The sequence below is a fragment of the Lissotriton vulgaris genome, unplaced genomic scaffold, assembly GCF_964263255.1.
Source record: "Lissotriton vulgaris unplaced genomic scaffold, aLisVul1.2 SCAFFOLD_360, whole genome shotgun sequence".
NCBI lineage: Eukaryota > Metazoa > Chordata > Amphibia > Caudata > Salamandridae > Lissotriton > Lissotriton vulgaris.
In genome coordinates, this window is record NW_028249489.1 from 491177 (window position 1) to 509203 (window position 18027).

Genomic DNA, 18027 nt, shown 5'->3' on the forward strand with positions numbered 1-18027 from the left:
GGCCCAATAGACTTTGTAGATTGGTCTCCAAGTTGCACGAGCCCTTGGGAAGACACTGCGTAGAAACCATCACTGAAACAGAAGACTCCTTCGATACGCAACATAAGCCAACCTTAGACAGAAATTTAATTTGCAACAAACTGAAATAGAGTGAAAGAGCAGAGTACACATCTGACCCAATTTACAGTGGGTTTGCCTTTTACGTCTTGTAACGTGGAAATTTATTATTTTTCCCCCTCCCTAATGCTTCGCCCTGGATGTGGCTACACCAGGGCGTTTGTAGCAGGCCCTATGATGAAGCACGTCACATACTTCGGTATGTGAGTGAGGGCAGTTTTTTCCAAATTGGGAATTTCCCTTTACTTATTGTGAAGAACTCTGTATACCCACTGTGTTTGTGAACATAGTCCTTTTAGGGGGTCTGGGGTATTGGAGTATAAACAACTTGGCCCTCTCCCCTTTTGTGTGTTTAATATTTGCCTTTTGATGTACAAACGTCCTTGTTGCCATATTACTTGTCCATTGCAGAAAACAGAGAAACCAAATTACAAGCCGAGTAAAGTGTTAAGTAAGTAATGTGTAAGGTGTGCTTAAAAATAAAAGTACCCTCATCTGTGGGACTATGCATATTAAAACCCATAAAGATACAGGCGGAGATTTACATCTCTGACTGAAATCTTTTTTTACCTTTTCTGGCTATTCACAAACGTCACCAGAAGTGCGGCTGGAAAGTCGCGCCAGGCACACTTCTAGGACTCTCTCTCAAACAATCCTACTCCACTTTGTTCAAAGTGCTCCGTAGCAGAGAACCCCACACAGGGGAATGGAGCCTCGTGTGAAAATGACCATTTTTCCAATCAGAGAAAATAATGTACCATGTGGGGAGAGCCGCCACTACACACCCAGCAAACCTGGGGCTGATCTGTTCACCTGTTTGTCCAGGGCGAAAGGGGCAAGGAAGGAGTTTGAAATGCCCACTGCATACCCATGGGCGTGATTTACTATTGCGTATTTCTCTGCACTTGTGTCAAAAAAAGTGAGACTGTTTTACTAATATTTACAACCACATTTGCCTTTGTGGAAAGGACCTATAGTAGATAAGTCAGTTTCCGGTAGTGGCACCCTCCCAATGGACTGCCCCAGCTCTTGATCTACACTTGCCTCCGGGCAAAGGTGCACTTAAGAGGAGGCTCGTGAATGCATTCACACTAGTGTCATGGTCGCCTTAGTGTGGATTTTGGCCTCCGCCTTGTAATCTTACTTTAAGTGCAATCATTGGTCTCAGTTTTAGGCAAGGTGCCAAGTACAACTTTGAAGTGACAATTAAAGCCCACGCAGCGATAGCATATAATAGCTTCCCAGAAGCAGTTGGGAGCCTGGAAAACAATGTCACTTTATGTTTTTTTCTTGCACAATGTTTAAAAATAAATACAGCCGAGTACTGGCAGAGCCTCTGAGCCCGCAGATCGCGACGCAAGAAGAGGTGGGCTAATTTTGGGATGATGCCTGTACTTGCGCAGAGAGCCCGTGCTCTTGCATCAGTCAAGTGGGTAATCGGCAGGACTTGCAGTTGGTTTTATTAGGGCTATATTTATAGTTTGTTTCAAAAGTGCAATCTGCCCAACGGAAGTGACGGTATTCTGTAGGCCAGGCGCGCTCTTTCAGACAGTATCTGCAAGCCACACAGGCCCAGTTGTGGTTCCTGCTTTGTTAGGTCAGAAGGATATTACATACCGCTGGGTCCACCATGTCTAATGCCTCCATAGTGATGTTTGCATGTTGGTTGGCTTGGGTTGAGTGGACCCAACAGGAGCATGTCACTAGGAAGACCAGGCTGGGTTGTCCTTAACCGTCCTCCCGTCCGGGTGTTGTGTCCACCAACCGCTTGCAAGAGCGTAGGCCTTCATAAGATTTGTGAGCGTTTCTTCCACTTTTGTTGAGGTTTGAGAAGTTGTTCTTTGTCCCTGCAGTCAATCTTCAGGTGCTCTCTATTGTACACCCGACCACCCAAAGGGTGGAATCAACCGGAGAGTTCTAAACAGGAATTTTCATGAGATTGCGTGGTCTCCCTGCAATGGTACAGTGTGGAGTTGAAGTTAATGAAGAAGCCGTGAGCAGCAGACAATGCTGCAAAATATTTATTTTAAAAAACTAAGTCAATTCAAACAAATTTACTTTTGAAAAAACTCCATCTCTCGTACTGGACAAAGCCAGCTGTACCAGTTTGACCTTATGGAGGCGGGACTTCCTGCAATGATGCACAAAAGTTTCTGCAGCAGGCCTTCAGCCCAAGTCACAATGCATGTTTTGTGTGTCTGGTATTACTCGCAACTTTCTACTAACTTGCTGCTGAAATTCCAGGATTAAACATCTTGTCGTAGATAAAACGCTTATGCAGTTAAAGCCAGATGCGAGAAGACTTGCTCCCTAAAAAGGAGTAACCGCCACTTAATAGGTCATAACAGGATTGCTTCTTCTGCCAAAGGTGCCCTGGGTAATAAAGATGGCTTTGCCTAACAGTGATGTCCCATCTCTTCTTTAGGGGTGCAAAATTGCGAAGCCTCAGGGCACCAACTTTGCATAATTGTTTTTCCAACCAAAGGTAAATGTGCGAGACGCATAAATATTTTCAGTCAGAAAAAAACGAGGAGCCGCTAAGGAAATTGGGGGAAATTGATGCTGGTTGGCCCCCGTTCACTCCATCCGGCATGGATGTTCGTCTCCCGTAGATCCAGGTCAACTTGTACAAAAAAATTTCTTACACTCCCAGAACATTTCCCACCTGCCTGGGGGGACGCCTGATTGGGTGAGCCTGGACTACCCACCCCACACAGCACCTTCTCATCCAGCACTGTCCCAACGGCCCTTCAAAGAACCTTCTAGAGCTCTGTGGGAGCTTCAGACTTTTAATTACCATTTCTTGCTCCATGAAGTTCCACCAACAGGAAATGGCCATTAGCATAGATGAGAGAATCGAAAACCTACTTACTACCTGTAGACCAGAGAATTTAGATTTTCAACACCTGCCCATGCTCAGTTTTGTATTTTTATTTTTTTGCACACAGCTAACTTTTCCAACTCCTGATGTAGCCTTTTTATTTTTATTTTTTTGCACACAGCTAACTTTTCCAACTCCTGATGTAGCCTTTGAAAACATTAAAAAAAATCATAAAGGATATATGTTCAGATCAAGAAAATGTTGCTGCTTCTTTAATGCAGAGACAAGCGTAATTCAATAACATGCACTATATTTACTGAAACTAATTTGAAATTTAAATATGTTGCCAAGAGAAAAAGTCTGACAAAATAAGATTACACTTTGCTCTGGGCTCACATGTTATAGCCTGTTGGGGATGACACTGTTTTAAAAAGCAAATACAGAAGGAGAAAAACCATTAAATGAAACCATCAAACTGGAATTTCTAGTCTAACCAGAAAACTAAAGTAAGAAAAAGGAAATCAGTGTGGCAAGCATGCTGAAAGACATCTACAATTCTCCTCGCGTGCCGCTGGCTACTACAGAAAGCGTTTCACTTGTTAATGCTTTGGTACAACTATCGGAACTGGGGGAGGGGGTTCAGCAGAACAGACCACAATTGTGTACAATTGTGTCAGGGCTACACAAAAACTGTCACACTGCGGTGACAGGTGATGGACTGAGGTACACCAAGGACTGAAATATATGGATTGAATTAGAATATTGAACTGGACACAGGATATAGACCAACTAAGCTGTATTCCATGCTGCATTCCTTTAAGCAGTGCCCTGTATGTAATCTCTGAAGGGCTTTACGCCTTTCTTAAAATTTCTCATCTCCACAAGTAGATATGTAAAAAGGTCTTGCACTTTAATAAACCGCCATTTACGCCAAAAGGCGCGCGTCTCAATTGGAGTTCGACTGGTGGGTAAAATAAAATATATACAGTCACAAAAAAAACAAAAAGGTTACAGGGACGCTATAGTTAGGTTCAGATTTTACACACACAAAACAATAGAAATTCAACAGTTAGAGTTTTTTTAAGTAACTATTACTCGTGCCCTAAGGTAACTATAACCGCACCCTCGCCATGCACAGTTTTCTCATCAATAATTTTACAACAAATGTTGCACTGATGTTAGCAATGATGTCATAAAAGATGTCATGAGTGATGTAATATGTGGGGTAATTAGCAGTGCATGGCGAGGACACGAGTTATAGTTACTTGAGGGAACTCCAACTGCTGAATTTCTATGGTTTTCTGTGTGTAAAACCTAACTACAATGTCCCTATAACGTTTTTTTTATTAGTGAATTTCTGTTTCTTTAAATTCTATTTCCTAACTATAATGTACCAGTAACGTTTGTTTTTTTAGTGAATTTCTATGACTTTTTAATGCTATTTCCTAACTATAACTTTACTGTAGATTTTGGTTTTTTTCAGTGAATTTCTAGGGTTTAAAGTAAAGTAATATTTAATTACCATGCATTAATCCGACCGCCGCAGCGTATGGCCAGGGGGCTTGCCGCGGGTCCTGGCCTGTGGCCAGGCCCTGTACTGAACAGCACCACATGCAGCCAACCACATGCTACACACGGCCTTCAGCCATGTGCAGCAGGGGTTTGGCCACAGGACCTGGCTTCGGGCCAGGACCTGGGCCAGTCCACCAAAGGCAGCCAACCCAGGAGGGGGGAAAGCAGCCCCACTCTCTGGGCCAAACTCATCCTCTGGGGCTCGACACATTTTAAAACCCAGGCTGGCTCAACCAGTTGGTCTTTTGTGTTGTCTCAACTGGAAAATGGCTACTTGTCAGGAAATCTCTTAACAAGGCTACTTTTCTGTACATGATATTTGCTTGACCTGTGAGCTTTAAATGACTTTTTTTAATTCTTAACATTGCACACTCTGCTAGCCTCAACACCCTGCAAGCCTCAACACCCTGCTCACTACATGGGGATTGCTACAAAATCCTAAAAACATCTAAAGAGCTCCTCCCAGTTAGAGAAGGAGCTGTAGGCCACAACATGATTAGCTGTGATGGTGTGAAGAGAATCCCAAGGATGAAGCATGCCCCCTCTAGTGGGTGAGAGATTTCGTCCAAATAAAGGAATACTCTTCAGATATTCTAAGTTCTTTATTTGTTCTCAGTGTTAGATCTTGGTATTTCGTGGTGTGATTGATTTATTAACCGGTGTCTAATCCTCCCCCGGCCCTCCTTTTGTGTTTTGTTTGACACTCATTGATGACTCCATTTCACTTCCTCTACAACAACCTAGTGTGACTCAGATTCACCAGTTCCCAGGAGCCACCTACGCGGGCACCATAAGCCAAAGTCCACACTGAATGACAAACCTGCTTTTGGACAAGTGGATGGGAAAAAAGTTCCAGATTAGAAATACGTTGCTTAAAATGTGTTATTGAAACCTAGTCATCTAAGAGACGGGGGACTAACATGACAGAAGGGGGCCGTGGTACACATAAAAGATTTAAAAAGAGAAAGTAAATTTTTTTTAACTCCAATTAAATATTAAAGGAACAACAAAACACATCATAACAGAGTTTTAAACATTACTGATCTTCACAATCTACTTAACTTTTTATCATCAGCTGGACTCACGTTTTGAGAAATCAGAGGTGTATACGTCAGAAGGATCAAGCCCACTACCTTTTTTTACTAGTCATTTGTGAACTTAAAGTGTACACTCCTCCTTTAACCCCTTGCATGTGGGGCTCATTCCCCCGCTGTGCTGGGGGGAGAGAGGGCGCGCACAGCCCCCTGTTGCTCACGACGAGCTCAGCTTGTCATGGGCCACGGTGGTCGTGTGCTCATGACGAGCTGAGCTCGTCATGACCACACCTGTTTGTGTAGAACGTTCGCCGAGCAGGGGAATTAGCCCAGCGTGCGAGCGCTTGAACGGTCATGACGAGCTCAGCTCATCATGAGCACACGAGCTCGTTGTTTCTGGACTCCCATGTCTCAACAGGGTTAGGCGCAGCTTCTGGTACTGCACAAGGCCACAGTGGCTCCATCAGTGGGACACCACTCCTGGAATAAATGGCTGCAATTGTGAGAATTCTAATCCTGTAAGAATAACAAACAGCCCTTAGACCATAGGACCTTCCAATAATGAGATTATCTCTGACCAGAGAGGCAGGATCACCTCATAGAAATAGTAAAAGAATAATTTGGAGGGAGGGGGGAATGGGGAAAGCCAGATGCAAGATACACTTAATTGAAAAGACATACTCAAGCATAAAGGGTCTCAAGACATAGTCTGCCCTGTGAACTCAATAACTGCTCGCCTTTCATTTCTATGCGCAGCAGTCAAACACCGCCATGGTTGCATTGCAAAAGTAAAGAACAGTCTACACAGAGAAAACTAACAGTGCAAGGGAAGCAATACTAGCAAATCCTTTGCACTGAATAAATAAGTTAATCTCCCATACTAATGGTTAGTCCTCAGAAGTGTTGAAAAGGTGGAAACCCCCTCTCTGGAAAGGTCTCTCTGGCTAACCTGGTTACAGCTAGTGAACAGATGCATCATCCCTCTGCAGCCCTTCCAAACCCCGAAGTCTCTTCAAACAAGTCACCGACCCTGAAGGTCCATCAGTACTAGAGGGGCAAACAACAAAATCAACAACTATTCAATCACCTAGATAGGAACAGTTTGTGGTGTTCTCTACATAAATGTGGCATGTGCCTTTATTCCCAGGAAAGGCAGTAACCAGCCTGTGCAGGTCAATAAAACACCAGGTAAAGGACTACACGCCCAAAGTTAAACAGGCTAAGGGATAAAAGAGACACCCCTATATAGAGAGGCCCCAAATTGTCCACAGGGTTTAGGTGCCAATATTACTCTTCCCATGAACCCATCTAAAGGAAAGACCCTATGCTCGTTATGCATCCATCTTGCTCACCAGGATAGGGCCATTCCAAGGATACCAAGCCAAGGATGCTACCAACTACATCAGCAAACTCACAAAAGTAGATAAGGTCTGCAGCAAAGCGCTAAGAGGCCATGTAATTGGCAGGCACTTTATAAAAACAAGTGTAACAACATAACATTCTCACAGGTTCTAATCATGAAAAGTAGTAACTTAACCACTTGTCTGCTTTGGAGGGATTGTACTCAGAGCAAGAAATGAGGGGGGGGGGGGGGGTCAGCTGGATCTCAGATCTAGCCACTTCTATTCAGCCAGATGAGTGATATGGGCTGATCCCCATACATTATTCAGAATTTGTCCTGGTGTAATCTGCGAGCACCAGGACACATTCGGCAGCCCCTACACTTTGGTCGCTTACTGTTCATAGCAGACGGTCTTATTTTCACTTCCAGCTGGGCACCAAAAATAAAAGCAAATTTTAAAGGGCCATCAGCTCACCTCTTGGTCAGCATCACCCCAGCTGGGCGCTATCTGTATCCTAACACCAACACGCAAACGCAATGGAGTGAAACAAAGGGGACACCGTTTGTTATCACTAGACATAAACTTAAGAGAAACTATGATTTAAGATAGTTTTTTTGTTACTTTGTTCAAGCCCTGTATATACAAGATATGTATGCAATGAAAGAATGTCAGGCATATCTGTCTGTATGAGTGATCACACAAATAACGTATTAAGTGGCATTATATATATTTTTTATACAGCTACTCATCCCAATCACATGCACACATTATACAGAGACGAATCACACACACCCATTATACAGAGTCAAATCACATGCACACATTATAAAGAGACAAAACACATGCACACATTATACAGAGTCAAATCACATGCACACATTATAAAGAGACAAAACACATGCACACATTATACAGAGACGAATCACACACACCCATTATACAGAGTCAAATCACATGCACACACATTATAAAGAGACAAAACACATGCACACATTATACAGAGTCAAATCACATGCACACATTATAAAGAGACAAAACACATGCACACATTATAAAGAGACAAAACACACACACCCATTATACAGAGTCAAATCACATGCACACATATTATACAGAGACAAATTACATACACACATTATACAGCGTCAAATCACATGCACACATTATACAGAGTCAAACCACATGCACACATTATACAGAGACAAATCACATGCACACATTATACAGAGACAAATCACGTGCACGCATTATACAGAGCCTTGTGCTTTTGCCGCCGGAGTCTGCAGGGAAACGGACCTAGCTATCTCCATGATCTTCTTCTCCCCCATAATCTGACACGTCACCTCAGATCAACGGGGGATCACTTGGTTAAAGTCCCTAAAATCCAAAGAGCAAGAACAGGTGCCTATTCGTTTGGTTGTTTGCCAGCCAAAAACTGGAATGCATTACCTCTCGCCCTTCAAGTAGAGCAACCGGAGAATACTTTCCGAAAAAGATTGAAAACTTGGCTCTTCCAGCTCTGAGGTGTTGTGTTCGTACTGCCCCTGTTTTACTGTTCTCTGTCTCTTTAGGCCATTTTTTACATAGTGGTTCCTAGCGCGGGGACATACCAGCTGTTGTTACCAGGCGCTTTATAAATGATTTTATTATTAATAATATATCATACAAGTGTGCTTATCAACTACAGGAACTGTTAATTTAAAGAGGGTAACAAGGCGAATGAGTCACTTATCGTTACTAGTAGACATCACATGTTAAGAGTGCATGGTCAGGAGAAACACAAAATCAGGAATTTAAAAAATGTAAGACAGTAGCTGGATTGTCTGTTAAACGGGATTTCAATCCAAAGGAAACTTTTTTAGCAACCTTGGAAAAAAAAGCAGTTTGAGTAAAAAAAAAAATAATAAAAAAAAATAAAAAGTAGTTCTCGGCTCATGCCTTGCAGTTTGCAAACAGCTCATTGATGCCGCTTCATAGCTCACTGAGCTATAGCAGAAGTACTGTAACGTATGACTTGCAAGTAACAAAAGGGTCACTGTGTCAAAAGCAGTAACTCTTTTATATCCCTAAAATACAAATCTGTGATCTGCAGGCTAACAAGTATGCTTTGCCGCAGGTCCATTAACCCTCCCTTCTACTTTACACACCAAAACATTGGCTAGACAAAACATAGATCTAACTAACCATCAAATGCATTAGCCAAGAGTTATCTTACCGTTCAGTAGCGGTTGCTTCACAAGGGGGGGGAGGGGTGTCACCCCCCCTCCGCCCACTGCGAGCTACGCAGGAAAAAATAAAACTGCACTGAAAAGGCTTCATTGCTATTTGATTCGTTACCGCTGTGTGCGCTGTAGCAGCGCCAGCCTCAAGCCCAGAGATATGCTGGACGTGTTCTCTGCTGCTGATTGGCAGGAGAGGAAAGGAGCAGTGGCTGGCTGGATGCTCCAAAGTGCGCATGACACTCTTGCCAGCTGCCTTGAGCCGGCCAAAGTGACATGCGCACTTTGACGCTCTCCACCCAGCTTGCCGATTGGGTGGAGACCAAGCACAGGTCTACAGGGCCTGAAGTAGTGTGCAGCCAGTCTGCTCCATCCAATACTGGCACCGCTTTCATGCTGGCTACCAGCATGAGAGCAGCAACAGGATTGGTTATGGGAATTGAGGAGACCGAGCAGAACACACAGCGAGGATGGCATTGGAGTCGAGCAGCAAGCAAGGTAAGTGGATATTGTGTCCTTTTTATTTACACTCACCTTGCTTGCATGCTCCTACCCACCATCCATTTGCCCTCCCCTACTCTTACTAATTGCCAGGAGCCATTGTTACCATCGTTATTATGCCAAGAAAATTGCCGGAAGCACACAAAGCTCAGCAGCTGGTGCTTTAACCCAAAAAATATATTAAAATTAAGTCTCTTTGTGATCAATTAAGTAAGCCAAAGCAGATCTACTGTCACGTTTGACCTTGATGCTGATTTTTGCTGCAAAGTTTATAAAAATAAATGTATAAGTCAACTGACAAACTCTGCCCTAGTCACTCCACCCCCTTTACACTGACACACCTTTATCCCCAATTTATGGCTTCCAGGAGTAAATGTTTTCCAATTCCAGCGCAGACTGTGCAGCTTCAATGAGGTGTCCTACACAAACTGATGGACGGAATGTTTGGATTAAACGACTGGCAATGGCTCAGGCCACATTCCAATCCATAGTTTTTTGCTCACCATCCCACCTCAGTTTGGACTTAGCCACATGCAAATAAGTTTTGACACAAGCAACCGGAGACCCACGTAGCCTTAGTTAGGGTTCACCATGAGCACAGAACCCATGTCTGGGCACACCGGTCACACTTTGGGCGTCAATAACAAGGTGATGGATGGAATGCTTGGCTGACATTTATTCAAGCATTTAATCCATCATTGTGGTGTATACTTCAGTGAGTCACCCAAAGTGGGACCAGTGTGCACATAGACAGGAACATTGTGCACACTGTGTGACTGGAACCAAGCTACACCCGATTGATGAGCCCTAACTAGGGTCAAACCAGTCCAAGATTCTTTGTCTTCTGTTTCAGCGAGGACCTGGCCTGCAGCCCGGACTGTTCCCACTGCTATATATTATATATATATATATATATATGCTCCAAGTTACCCACAGGTAAGGAATGCACTCATCCAGCAGCCCTTATGTCAGCGAGTAAAGGACATCACTGCATCCCAGTCTGCAGCTTCTCATGTCTCGATTGAAAGCCTGACCCGTTCTGAGCCTACGCTCGTCTTCAGAGGCTCGACTTGAGTTGACGCTTTGACACTCCCACTCGCACTGCTTTGTGGGACTTATAGTCCGTGTCTCTTCCCTGTATGGGTGCGTGTTCTGCCATTTCACAGCCCTGGATGGGCCCCGGGATGCAGATGTCCATTGATCCCACGGCTGCTGCTTCACAGTAGGCTCGGCGACTTCCGGCCCATGACCCCCTGTGGTTTTTTGAGCAGGGGTGCATACCTTTGCGGCTGGGCTGCCGCGTGTAAATGAAAGCTCCAAGTTACCCACAGGTAAGGAATGCACTCATCCAGCAGCCCTTATGTCAGCGGGTAAAGGACATCACTGCATCCCAGTCTGCAGCTTCTCATGTCTCGATTGAAAGCCTGAGGCGTTACTGAGCCTACGCTCGTCTTCAGAGGCTCGATATATATATATATATATATATATATATATATATGGGTCCTAACTGAGGTGGCATGGTATGCAAAAAAATGATGGACTTTGATGCGGCCCGAGTAAGTACCAGTGGAGGAGATGGATCCATCACTGTTTTGAATACTTTAGTGGTACTAAGTCAGACGAGGGAGCCCAGACATGGGTACCGTGCACACTGTGCCACTGAAAGCAAGCTATACTGGGATTGGTGAGCCCTAACTAGGGATAAACCAACCCTAGTTTGCTAGTGCTCTAGTTCCGGGAGGCCTGGCACCTCGGGCTGACCTGTTCCCATTGGAGCAGGGCCAAGACTGATTTGTATATTGCTGGGTCCATACGGAGGTGGCACGGTATACAAAATAACGTTACTCTAAAGTAACTACCAGTGGCTGCGATCCTAGCATTCCATCCGTCACTTTTTGCACACTTTAGTGCAACACTGAAGTGTGCCAGCTACTTTGAGACCACCGTATACTGCACACAACCGCATACGTGTGCAGCACTTTATTTCACAACACCTTTTAAACTAGACCTGTCCAGGCTGGCCAAGCTCCGAAAACTACTCAGAACTGCACCTTGGCACGCAAGGATTATTACTCAGGTATGTAGACTAGCGAGTGACTGCAGGAAAAGGCCTCAGGGCGCTTGAATCCGAGCCACTACTCGGCCTCTCGCAGCGGCGGCAGATGTGACTCTTGCCTCGGCTAGAGCTGGGGGGTAGTAGAGATCCTGCGACCTGTGAAGAAGTGGTAAATCCCCCACTGTAATGGAGCATTCACTTGCAATGGGGAATAAAGTCCACTTTGCTAGCGCCAAGAATCTGGTGGTGGTCACGTGCGCTATCAGTATCTCTAACACAAAAGAGCGTTCCTCCTCCCTCTTCTGGCTGCTGGAGGGCGGTGACATGACTGCTTGGGAGTTCTTTGGTGATGTTGCAAGTGCCAAGAATTGGCAAAACTGCAGTAGCAGGCGCTACATAAAATACAAACAACCAGGTCATTTTAATATGGGCTATTTTGCATAACAGTTAGGAATATGTGTTGCCGGTTTATGGGTGACAGGAACACTTTGGGCCTTCATCAGTCAGAGATATTGTGAACCCCGTTTTTCCCCTCATTCCCGACACACTCCCCAACAAATTCCAAGCGATTTCGACACTACAGGAGTAGGGGTGGGCGGGGATGCACACGTTTTAGAATGCGTATTTCAAGCAGACCTACAAAAAACGAGAATTGATGATGGTTCGTGAACAAAATGCATCCCACCCTGGCCCTCAAATCCAGCGAATGGCCAACAACAACAAAAATATATATATATCAACTGAGATAATGGAGTTTGCAAACATGACAGCAACTGCAGATAAGAAGGCCGCTCTTCCAGTAAAGCCTCCTCCCTGCACCGAAAAGTCCCACCCTGGCTGTTGCGCAAACCTCTCCACCTAGAGGGAACCTCACACCGGGATCCCGGCCTGCACGTGCACTCGCGTGCAGCCCTGGCTGCCAACACACTGTGCATTTCTTTACTCGTCAATACACGGAGGTGATTCTTATGCTTACGTCACAGATTGCGCGAAAAATCACGATAACCTAACCATTGTGTTGAGTGTTCAACTTGAAGACAATTCTAATCCACGTTTCCCCACACACTGTGATTCTGGGTAAATTACTCCCCGTTTCTCCACATCGTGTGATCCTGGGTACATTATTTTATCTTTCGGTCACGGTTCGTGCATTAACAAGCCACCGGTCATTATAAAGTTGCACCGAGTATACATTGAGTTAGAAATAAACAAACGCTTTACTTATGATTTTGTTGCAGTAATCCAGCACGCCAGAAATTGTGTTACAAATACATTCTGACATCTTGTATTTTGTTTATTGTCAATAACTGAATTCAGTTTTACAATTCCAAAAGATGTTTAACAAATTGCGGGTTAGGGACTTTGTTGCCTGCTTCTGAAGGAATACACCGGCATTCTAATCCCAGCTCCATTGGTCAGTCACAACATCTGTGTGATCCTGTGATATTTACTTCATGTTGTCTCACATGGCTGACAACACGATAACTAAGCTGCACGTGCATACAAGCGAGTCCTTACTTTCAGTGTCGGGTGTTATGCTTGCTACACAAGTCTGCTCTCACAAGCTGTCACTATGAAGGCAACTGCCAGACAATACAATTCATTTTGCTATGTATTTCAGGCCTCACAAAACAGTAGCCAAACATCATTTATAATTGTGGCAATAGAACGAAAACTGACATATTCGAATTGGTGGGCGATATAAACCTGAAATAGCTGTATACAGTAAATTCAAAAGGGGGTTCTGTAAATACACTTCTGTAAAAAGAGAGGGGTGCAGGTCGTATAGAACAAAAACCTATTCTTTCAATCTGGAAAATAGTTTTCATTTGGAAGTAAACAAAAACAAAACCCAATCTGAAATGTTGAGGAACTGGGGTCTCCACTGTGCCACAAAAAACATCTCAAAACGACCCCAAAATACCACTCAATGGCCCCAAAACGGTACAATTCGAACTACAAGATCCTTCTTTACTGAGCTAGTGATCAAAACGTTATACTGATCTACAATACTAGTTTAATTTTGGGAATGTGCCATTACTGAACGCCAAACCACCCACTCTCGGGTATACCCAGGCATGCCCCTCGTTCAGAAACCGTAGATGCCCTCGGGGGAACCCAGCAAGTCCCTCGCTACAGAATTTAACGCAGCTGTTCGTTTGGGAAGTAAAACGTCTGAGGCTGATGTAAAAGAGTCCCTCACTTGTTCCCCAAAAATGTCTTTCCTTTGACTCTCTTTTCAATTTCCGGACTGGAGTACAGTGGGTCCTCTTGCGGATGGGGAAGAAAGGAGGGATATTGCACCCCCAGGGCACCAGAGATGCATACACCCTAAGCAAGGATTCAGCTTTAGAAAGAACAGTCGTGACACTGACGCACAACACTGCTATATATTTTATGCGACGTATACTGGTCTTTTTTTCAGCAAGCTACTAAGCTCAATGCTACTTTCTTAACTAATTTCAATTCGATTCCCATTCACGACCCCAGGTAACAAAACAATAATAGACTACATAGCACAAACACAAACTGAAAGGTTTACACGCAGATCTCAGCCGCAGGTACATGAATCCACTGAGCTGTCCAGTCCGCACTGGGCGGCCCTTTCTTTAGCTGTCTAAACATTGGAGGTGTGAAGTTGAAAGGTTTCGGACACAGACAGTGAGCCAAGCATTGCATCAATATCAAAGCCGAGAAGTCCAAGCACCCGGAAGCAGCCCTGTGCTTAACGTAGCGCTAGACAAAACACACAATAACAATCTTGGAGTAGGGCTTAAAACTAGGAGTTTCGTAAGTTTCTCATATCTTACTTTTGTGAAAATGTATTAAAGCTCAAACACTTCAGAACCACTTATTTCTAGGCGCTGTGTCTCGCCGCAAGAGCTTGTCAGTTCAATGCCACGCGATAGGGGTCCGATGCCAAGTGGTGCAGTTTTCTATTCTGCAGTGTGGGAAAACGACTTTCATAGCTTTGCAGGGTATCTGCCAAGTCTGCATAGCTTGGCTGTGGATGAGAGGGGGAGGGGGACATCTAGACTTCAGCATGACACTTGTAAACAAGAGACACCATGATCCACCGCTGCCCTAAAAAAAGTTTGTCACTGAATGCCAACCTGTCCCCTAATCCCTAACTTCCTCCCTCACACTCACAGCACTCTCTCACATTACTCCAGTCACACACAGCACCCCAAGTCCCCTAGAGAACCCCCACCACCCCCTTTACGCTCACACTTCAGGTTTTCACTCTTCACATCTACCCTAGCGCCTTGCTGATCCACCTCCCTTCTAGGCGCTCACAGGTGGCCCCCTAGAATCCCCTCTGCACCCCACTTCACCTCCTCCACATCCTGTCTGCACCCCTCACCTGCCCACACACCCCTCACATGCACTCCTCCACTGCACTCCTGCATCCCTCCTGCACAATCTCCCTGCACCCCCAGACCTCCCTGCACCCCCTCCAGGGGGACTGCAGCCCTGCTGCCACCCTGAAACTGACAGGGAAGTGACTTGTTACCATGTAGCTGAAAAGTGAGCAGCGGCGGATCCTGTATCAGCCCCTGAGTGGCAGAGCAGGCACGGGGGAAGTTAGGGAAGCAGTCCGGGGCGGGGGGACCCCTAAGGGAGCAGAGGGGATTCTTACCGGAGCGAGGAGTCCTCGGGCAGGCCTGGGGAGTCTCCAGAAAGTGCCGAATAAGCCAGAAAGGGGGAAAAAAGCAGCGTGTCAGGGAGGGTTTGTCACAAGCTTTTGAGGAGGAAAGAGCCGCCCCTCCCCTTCTCTATCCGAGACCTGCCAAGTCCGGCTGCTAAAGCGCGCGCCACCACCTGTGAAAAGACACCCAAAGGACGCCGGCCTCGGGAAAAGAGGCAAGCGGGCTAAACAATGTACAGCAAAAGTTTATTCAGAGCACGCACTTCACCACCACCCCATGTGTGGGCGACGAGCACAGGGAGCTCGTTGTTCCAGGTCAGGTGTGCGATTCCACCGTTTACAGTTGGATACTTGAAGATATAATTTTGTCCATTACTTTGCAACCACAAAATGCAAATGCAAAAACGAAAGTGTCGAATAAACTACTTCCCTGATACAATACAAGTTCAGGTCCTGCTTTAATTGTAAGTACATACTTCCAGACACCGACCAAATTAGACCAAACAAGACCAAATTATAGATTTTTCGCTCCAATCGTTTAAAAAATGTGCTAACCATATATGTATAATTTTATACTGGCTTATTATAACAAGTGGTGGAAGTGCATTCAAAAGTATGGAAACTCTGATGTTGCATGCAACGGTAGCGTGGTCAGTAAAGTGTGGGGTGGGGTCAAAGATGTGACTAATTAAACAAAATATTCTATAACAATTTTTTGGTCTTTCACCTGCAGGTAACTACATATAAAATAACGCAGCATAAATGAAAAATAGACACAATTCAAGATAATCAGTGAAACGCACTACACAGAACATTATGCAACCTCTATTAGTGCAGAGCAGAGGTCAACGTGTGTAACCAGAGGGACAAAGAATTGAGTCTTGGTTGGTATAGTGGAGAATAGTGAAGTGACTGGTGTATATTTAATCCTAAGAGTCTGTGACAGAAAGCACTGTGAATTTGTAAGTCATTATTTTAAACGTGCATTACACACAGTAAAACATAGGCTGCTGCAAAGTGCACTAAAAGGGCTAAGATATTCATCATAATATATAATATAGATTTTACTAATACCCAGACAGTGCGTAGTGCAATCATAGCTGTGCCTTAACAGCATGTACTTCACAGCTCAGCCAGGGGCGGCTCCTCTGTAATGGCGTCGGAGTGTCGCCCCAATGCCAGCCGTTGATTAATAAAACAATAATAAAACATTGTTACAATCTTTTTATTTATCTCTTTATGAGCTACTTACATAAGTCAGGAGGGGCGGCCGGGCTGAGGCAGGGAAGAGTACTGTGCACTTATAAGTGCGCATGTGTGTTTTGCCGGCCGTTTTAAGCCGGCCAAACACAAATGCGAACTTATGTTTCTCCAACCCAACTATATTGTGCAGCCGGGTTGCAGAAACCTTACAGGCTTCCGAGGCTGCTCAGACCTATCCTGGAGCTGCTGTCATGCTAGAGCCTTCAGCCCATCCACTTACGGGACAAGATGAGCAGGAGGAACGAGACGGCCAGCAGCTGGTGCGGGGCAGTAGGTAAGTACATTTTTTTTATTTCCCAACCTCACCTGTACCCCACTCCCGCCCCCGCCGCCCTACTGTTTTTTTTTGGCGGCAGCTGCCATTGAGCGCAGCTTATAACTTCAGTGCACTACTAATCAAAAATAATAAATCTGTGTCATGGGAAGCTTTGGGTGATTTCATCATTTAAAGGAGATACTGGCTCCGAAGCACCCTTTACATTTTTAGATTAACCATTTGAGTACATTTACATTTCTTTCGGGCAAGCAGGCACCCTGGCAAGAAGACTCGTTTCTCGTTTATCTGTCTGCCTGCCTTCGGTTTCAGAGCACAGAAGGCTCACTGCCTTACACTTCAGCTGAAGCATTTAAGGTATCTTAATTAATCATCCGGGTCGGATGTTTTTTCACAAAAAGTAGGGGTACTGTATTGCTTGAATTAAACAAGCATTGGCATAGCCAATAGGTCTCGCCTTTGGGACCGTATAAGTGGTTAGCTATGCTGCTCATTATCTTGGGTGCTCTGCCACTGTTCTTTGTTATCTGTTCGTGGGGGTCTGATATAAGGCCCTTTTCAGATATTCTGTGTCACCAAGTTTATAGGAATGGAAAGCAATGTGAGCCTGCTAGGCAGTTGTTTGTTATTATGCGTGTGTGTGTTTCTGGATGTTTGCGTTTTTCTCTGCGCCTGTGTGTGTTTGTGCGTGCTTGCCTATGTTCATACCTGCCAGTGTATGTTTGTGTTTCTTTGCACGCATGTATGTGCGAGCCACACTGCAGGACTACTCTAGGGTGTGTGTACCAGTGAGCGTGTCTGGTTCAGTGTGCTGTGCTTATGTGCCCGCGTGTGCAATAGTACAACTATTTTAGAGAGGAAACCAACGGGCTACCTGCAGAGGCTTATTTTACGAGGATTTCTGTCACTGGAGGTGCAGATTTATTCCCTTGTGCTAAGGTTTGGGGTGAAGATGCGTGTTTATACCTGTTGTATATGAAGAAAGAGAAGGGTGCAGGACATGCATAAAGGTCAGAGGGACCGAGCCGTGTGTTATCATTGGTGTGTTAGGGAGGACTCAAGAGCTTGCCCACACTCACCAACAGAATCACATATATACTGCACGTCATAACCGCCTCAGTTGCACAAGCACGCATGCTCGCATGCCACAGTTCCACCTTTAATCAAAGTACCAAAAG

General features: G+C 44.9%; 1 protein-coding gene across 1 annotated transcript in view; it reads right to left on the reverse strand.

The window, feature by feature from the left end:
* LOC147663560 (serine/threonine-protein kinase Nek6-like) overlaps positions 1-15447 on the reverse strand; it is a gene marked incomplete at its 3' end in the record, with an annotated part of 502329 nt that extends 486882 nt beyond the window's left edge. Inside the window, exon 1 of the mRNA XM_086950359.1 lies at positions 15304-15447. The remainder of the gene's footprint in view (positions 1-15303) is intronic.
* Positions 15448-18027: the final 2580 nt, after the last annotated feature.